Source organism: Nomascus leucogenys, chromosome 3 (assembly GCF_006542625.1).
Source record: "Nomascus leucogenys isolate Asia chromosome 3, Asia_NLE_v1, whole genome shotgun sequence".
NCBI lineage: Eukaryota > Metazoa > Chordata > Mammalia > Primates > Hylobatidae > Nomascus > Nomascus leucogenys.
The window spans coordinates 123824529-123831449 of NC_044383.1; the positions used below are offsets into that span (position 1 = coordinate 123824529).

Genomic DNA, 6921 nt, shown 5'->3' on the forward strand with positions numbered 1-6921 from the left:
TCATTTAGCCAAAAATAGAAGCCATCAAAATGAATTATCCACTACTGGATACATGATGGTAAATGAGATTGTTCTCACCCTTCTAGGATGCTGTTACTTAATTTTCCCAAACCATTTCTTCTTACCATCCCCCATGATGAGAAAAAACATTAAACTGGTTAGGGTTATAAAAAGAAAAAAAAAGTCTATAACTAGAATTTAAATCCACATAATCTGCAAGATACAGCACACCATTTAACTGCTCCCTCAATTTAAAACAAAATTCTATAAAATATAACGTTGTCTGCATTGCAGAGATGATTTCTTCTTATCTGAGGAAATGAGTAATTGGGAAGGAGGTATTGTTAAGTTAAAATACAGTGGTCTTTAAATGGTTTCAAATTTTGCTTATCAAAAGGTAGTCAACCAAAATGCAAGCCTTCCAAATCCAGTTTCTGTCTTCACATAAACTTTCTTGTGTCTGTTCTTGATCTTTTTAGGGAGAGGGTGAAAGTCCACATCTGTGGACTTTCTGTGCTGCAGTTTTGGCAGGTTTTCTCATGTGAAAATTTTCTGTTGCATCAGGCCCACGTTTTCATAGACTGCAGCAGTGTCTTCTCTCATTTCTGCACAGGGTGGCGCTGGAGTGAAAGGTGGGGGGGGCGCTGTGAGCTCCACTCGTCTGATCCGCTAGAGAATACTTAATATTTGTATATTCGTGCCCTTTCCTCTTGCTTTTCTGCTCTTCTTCAATCCTGTGCTGTAGTGTTGCAGTATAATGCTGGACTGCCATATAGATAAATCGGTACTGTGCTTCTGTCTGGGCCATCCCTGACCTCTGAGACTGCACTGTGTGGATGGTTTTGACAAGGTCAATGTCGCAGTTAATACTTTTCTCTCTGATGATGTCAATAAGACTATTAATCACAATGAACATCCCTGTATGGCCATTTCCAGTACTGCAGTGGACCACGACCGGCCCTCATCCATGGTGCTCTCCTGCTTATGGTGCACCTCCTCCAGGAAGTCCAGCATGCCTCCGGGGTCGCTGGGCACTCCGTGGTCTGGTCAGGTCCGAAAGTGGTATTGCCAGACCGTACTCTCCATATTCCGCTGGAATAGAGCTTGTCCAACCTTTGAAAATTTAAGTTCTCTTAGCATATAGTCATGAGCAGCACTTTCTTTGATGTTCCTAACACGCATACCCCATATTCTTGTACAGCATCTTCATCAGACCAGTATTTGACACATTTACTCTTTCCTCTCTCCATTTCTTTTGTTGTCGTGACAATCACTTGGGAGTTTTCTTGGAACACCATCCAGCAAAAGTCATTCACCGTGTTTTGCAGGCAGCCTTGTGTGGCAATGCAACTCCTTTTGGGCTGTGAATTGTTGCACTTGGTTTCAAATTCAGGCATGATGATATTTGCATTGATGTCATCTGAAATAGGCTCGTTGGGATCACCATCGTGCAGGACAACCCTGGTATGATCAAAGGGCAGGAAGTTTTTATATCTATTTTTGTTTTCGTTTTCTTGCCTTTGACCCTCTTTTCTGCTGTAGAGAAGTTTGCACGCCTGTGGTTGTAGTGTCTCAAATTCTTCCCAAAAGCCTTGTTGGACTTTATCTGTGGTCTCAGCTAATTTGCTTAGTTCTCAAACTCTGCTTTCTATCTCAGCAGCATTTATACAAGTCCTGTTAAGGGGCTACTTGAGTCGTAGCACTGTACCCAATGTTTCCAGCATAGGATTCTTCTTGTAATGTTCCACAAGATCCGTCAAAGAATCAAACAGTTCTCCTCCACCAACGTATTTCAGTTCCTGACAGCGAATCATGACATGGGTCACTTTAGACTTGCTGTCATTGCTCTCCCTTTTGTCATCACTGGTGCGCGCAGAGAGAACAAAATCTCCAGGGTGGCTCTGGCTCTCTCGTATAAGAAAGCTACCATGTTTTCCTTTTTCAGTTAATTTCTCTGCTTCTTTCCCAAAGAGGTGTCCATGAAACCATCTTTCAGAGGTAGGATCTGCACAGTTCAGAGGATATTTAAGCTCAATAACATCTCCATTCTTCTCTTCGAATTGCTGTGATATTCCATGTAATACTGGACCAACTCAGCCAAAGTGGCAAACTTCTCCCCCCCATACGGGTCCTAGTAATCACCGTTGTTCTGAATCTTGATGTGGGTGACAGCTCCATTTCTTCTAACAGAACATGTGATATCTCCGGGGTACTTTTACTAGGCCTTGCCAAAAAACTGCCATCAACTCCTCTTGTCAACAATAGGTTTTTCTGCCTCCACACCACTGATATTTGGGTGAAACCACTGTCTCCAAGCCTCAGTTTCCTCCATTCTTTTCTTTCTATAAGATAAAGATAGTAGGCTGGATGCAGTGGCTCACGCCCATAATCCCAACACTTTGGGAGGCTGAGGCAGGAGGATTGCTTGAGTCCAGGAGTTCGAGGCCAGCCTGAGCAAAAAAGTGAGACTTCGTTTCTACAAAAAATACAAAAAACTAACCAGGAGTGGAGGCTGTGGCAGGAGGATCACTTGGGCCCAGGAAGTCAAGGCTGCAATGAGTCATGATCACGCCCCTGCACTCCAGTCTCCTTTATTTTTATTTTTAATGAACAGAGATCTTTTTAAAATGGAAGTGGTTGGTCCTTGATGTCTGGCTTCCCTTGCTAATAAATAAACCCAGAGAACTATTTGCAATGGTGTAGCATTTAGAATCAACAGCCTTCAAAACAGAGAGGGTCTATTCTGTTTTGTTTTGAAGTCACCCCTTGCACAAAACATATGGTAATCTCGGGCAGCCCATGAAGCAATCGGCAAGATCTGAAGGATGAGAACAGTGTGTTCTTTGAAATCCCTCTGACAAGCAGACAGTCCCTCCTTCCCTCAAACCATCCTCAAAGGGAAGTGTGTCGGCTTGGGCGGTAGTGAGACGGTGTGGGAATTCCCCTGTCCCCTTGGTTCACTTTACAGACAAAGTTCATTAGGGTTAAAGATGGGTCATTCCCATCCACAGATTCCTTCACTTGAAATCAAGACTTCTTGGGAAATATAAATTTGGAGAATAGGTGACAGTGAACTATAGTTCTCTGCAAAACAAATTTTTTAAAAATCAGGTGGTATTAAAAATTGCTGTTTCATGACATTACCAATAGATGGCAGCACGGGATTCGGCCTCAGGCCCTTGACGCTCTTGGTGTCATCAGAGAGCAATTTGAGGTGTGCAATAAAATCTTTGGGTTACCCGACCCCCCACCCCCCGCCTTCTCTAGGTGACCTCAAACCACAATCACCAATCGACTGCGGTACTGTGACCTGGAAAAACAGCAAGGAAACTAAAAACAAAACAAAACAAAACAAAAACCCATCCTGTGAGCTCTGCAAGGGAGAACAAGATCATGGCACACAGGCAATTAGCAAACTAAATTGAAGATGAATTCTGTTAGAAGAGTCGAAAAACAAAGAGAACAATTTTTGTGCATTGTGTTTTTAAGATCACTGCATCCAAACACTGGAGCTTCAACATAAAGACTCCTGAGCGATGTACTCTGACTTGACCCCTGCAGTTCCTTCCAGTTCTGAAAATCTCTGATCTGTGAATGGAAAAGTTCCAGCAGATACGTTTCTAAGATAATGAAACTATTTCTAGATACTAGTCTAGTACCTACATGTATTCAAACAGAAAAATAAACAAACACAAAGACCTTCATGCTAATCAAAATATTTTTTAACAGAAAGGAAACCAAAACCTATCGGACCCAGCCCGCAAGAACTGTTTTTTTTCCAATGCACATAGCAATAGTTCATGTTTTGAAAACCAATTATCTAGGCCATAATACCCATTGTAGAAAGAATAGAATAGAATAGAACAGATCAGAATGCATCACAGTCTGCAGGGTTGTAAGGTAAAATTTCTTGCTCTACATCATGGGCCAGAGAAAACTTGCAAAGCTCTATCATGGAGAACAGCATCTGTCTTCAACCTTTGTATCTTCCACAGCCCAACACCAATAAGCTCCTCACCATCAAAACATCTAAATGGGCAAATAGAACTTTTGGTGGGTTTGAGTGGCATCAAGCATCAAGCTGCATTAATACTCTTCTCAATCACTGTCATACAAATACGGAGAATTCGGTTATTTATCATCATTTTCTGCATATCCATACTATTCCAAGACAATCCCAATTTCTGGCTGTTTGTTCTATTCTTCCATAAGCACATTCATATTGATAATGTTGTATGTCCCGAGTTTCAGTTTGGAAAATATAGTCCCTGGTTAAATCAATGGGCATGGGATAAAAACTTTAATGTCTAAAGGGGCTGGGTAGGTAGAATCAATGAGTGAAGCAAGCCAGAAATAACAAAGGATTAAAATGTGGATTTTATAGGAGATGTATACATTTTTAAAAAGTTAATAACATTAAAAACGGAAAGTGACATTGTGCTGGGCAGAAGAAATTAGGTCTTCTATGGACTGAATTTTATCCCTTCAAAATTCATATATTGAAGTCCTAGCTCCCAATGTGACTGTATTTGGAGACAGGTCTTTAGGAGGTGGTTAGGGTTAAATGAGGGCATAAGGGTGGGGCCCTAATCCTGTATGACTGGTGGCCTTATGACCTTATTAGGGAAAGAAGATCTCTCTCTCTCTCTCTCTCTCTCTTTCTCTCTCTCTCTGTGTGAACGTGCACCAAGGAAAGGCATGTCACTGAGCTGCAAGACGACAAATGTGTGCAACCCAGAAAGACAGCCCTCACCAGGGAACCGAGTTAGCCAGCACCTTGATTTTTGAGTTCCCAGCCTCCAGAACTGTGAGAAATAGATTTCTGTTGTTTAAGCCACCCGGGCTACGATCTTTTGTTACAGCAGCCTGAGCAGACTAATGTGAAGCCTTAAGCCTGGATATGCCCAGGGCCCTCCAGGTGGCAACTTCAGGTTGAACGAAGCCCTGCAGATTGAAGGAAGCACAAACTCATTGGGGTTAATATCTGATGTCATTTAAGTATTAGTCCTCATCAGGGCTCTGAAGTCCCGGGGCAACCTGTAACAGGATATTCATTCATTAAACAAATGTTTCAAGAGTACAAGATTGAAACTAGTTTGACTGTGAGTCAAGTGGGCCAAAGAACAGCTACTTGGAGAGCGTAGAAAGAAAAGTGAGCAATTACAGAAGAATGGGTGATCTCCAGAATTTCAGAATGAGCATCTAAGCACTCCCACACCCATGGGCCTGGGAAGAGACTGGCATCAGCAGGGCAGGGACCATAGCATGGGCTTTCAACTTCATCTTCTCATCCTGCTCCAAGTCATTTTCTCTGCTGTTCTAGTACAATTCAAATATTATTTGATGTAAGCCTCATGGTTTTCAGAATTTCTTTCATTTTTTTCAATAATTATTTTTTAAGTACACATCTATGTACATTGGTGAAGAAAACAAATGAAAATTCTTGTGTTCATGGCACTTTAGTTAGGTAGATAATAAACAAAGTAAGTAAAAAATGTGAGATGGCAGAAGGCCATAGTATGCATTGGTAGTATTGTTTGAGAATATTCAATTCTGCTAAAGAAGAAAGCAACTGAAATAAGTGAAACTCATGTTTAAGTATAGGAAGATCAGTTAGCAGCATGAAAGACAGGTTAGAAAGATCAAGTGGAGCATACGTACACACACAGGGACAGGAAGGAAGGGCAGCGCCAGAATACCTGAGATTCATAACACTGTAATATATGTGAGACACTCAATATTCATGAGTTCTTTATTTGGCTACTTATTTGTGAAATTTATTCTGACCTTGAGTGACCTTTGCAAATAGAATCTTGGCTGCTCAGCAGGTTTACTGGCGAGCACCAGCCACGCCCATGTGCTGGAGCCTCATACCGTTTCCATCTGCTGAGACTCCGTGCCCAAAAGTTCAATGCTAGGCCGGGCACCATGGCTCATGCCTGTAATCCCAGCACTTTGGGAGGCCAAGGTGGGCAGATCGCCTGAGGTCAGGAGCTTGAGACCAGCCTGGCCAACATGGTGAAACCCTGTCTCTACTAAAAATACAAAAATTAGCTGGGCATGGTGGTGGGTGCCTATAATCCCAGCTACTTGGGAGGCTGAGGCAGGAGAATCGCTGAAGAGGAGTTTGCAGTGAGCTGAGATCGCACCACTGCACTCCACCCTGGGGGACAGTGTGAGACTCCATCTCAAAAAAAAAAAAAACAAAAAACTTCAATGCTGGTCCTAGTGACTGCCAGGAAAGGCTGGTATGGTAGAGAAAGAAACAGACATGTGAACACTGTCCTGGTTAGGGTTTTTACCCATTTGTGTGCCATGTGAGGCATGCTAACTCACCCCCACTTCTCCAGCATGAATTTTGAGTCAATTTAATAAACCATGTGATTCCATCATCTTCATTTGATCTGTGATCCCTTCTGGGAGAGTTTGCCTAGTTGTGGATTCAGAGGCTGCCATTGATTGCAATGAAATAATTTCCCACGTGACAGTGATAAAAAAAAAAAAAAAGTATTACAGCCTCCAAAATAAAGCATGGAAGAGAGATAGGGAGTTTGGGAGATGGGTTTCCATTTTAAATACAATGCTTAGGGAAGGTCTGATTGAGAAGGTTCCATTTGAGCAAAGACTTGAAGGAGGCGCAGAAGAAAGCTATATAGCTATCTTGAGGAAGATCATTCCAGACATAGGGAACCACAAGTGCAGATGTTCTCAGCCATGAGTTTGCCTGGCCAGCTCCAGCAACAGGAAGGAGGCCAGTGTGGCCACGTGGAGTGAGCAGGGTGGCAGGAACTAAAGTTCGAAGTCACACGAGACCTGTCTTTCCAGGCCCTATAGGCCATCGGAATAACTTCGGCTTTTACTCTAAGATGGTTTTCCACTGGACAGGAAAGTGGTCAAATTTATATTTTTATGTGATCAGTC

The 6921-nt window shown here is 42.4% G+C and overlaps 1 pseudogene; it reads right to left on the reverse strand.

Annotated features, from left to right (window-relative positions):
- Positions 1-537: 537 nt before the first annotated feature.
- Positions 538-2332, reverse strand: LOC100587990 (annotated as a pseudogene).
- Positions 2333-6921: the final 4589 nt, after the last annotated feature.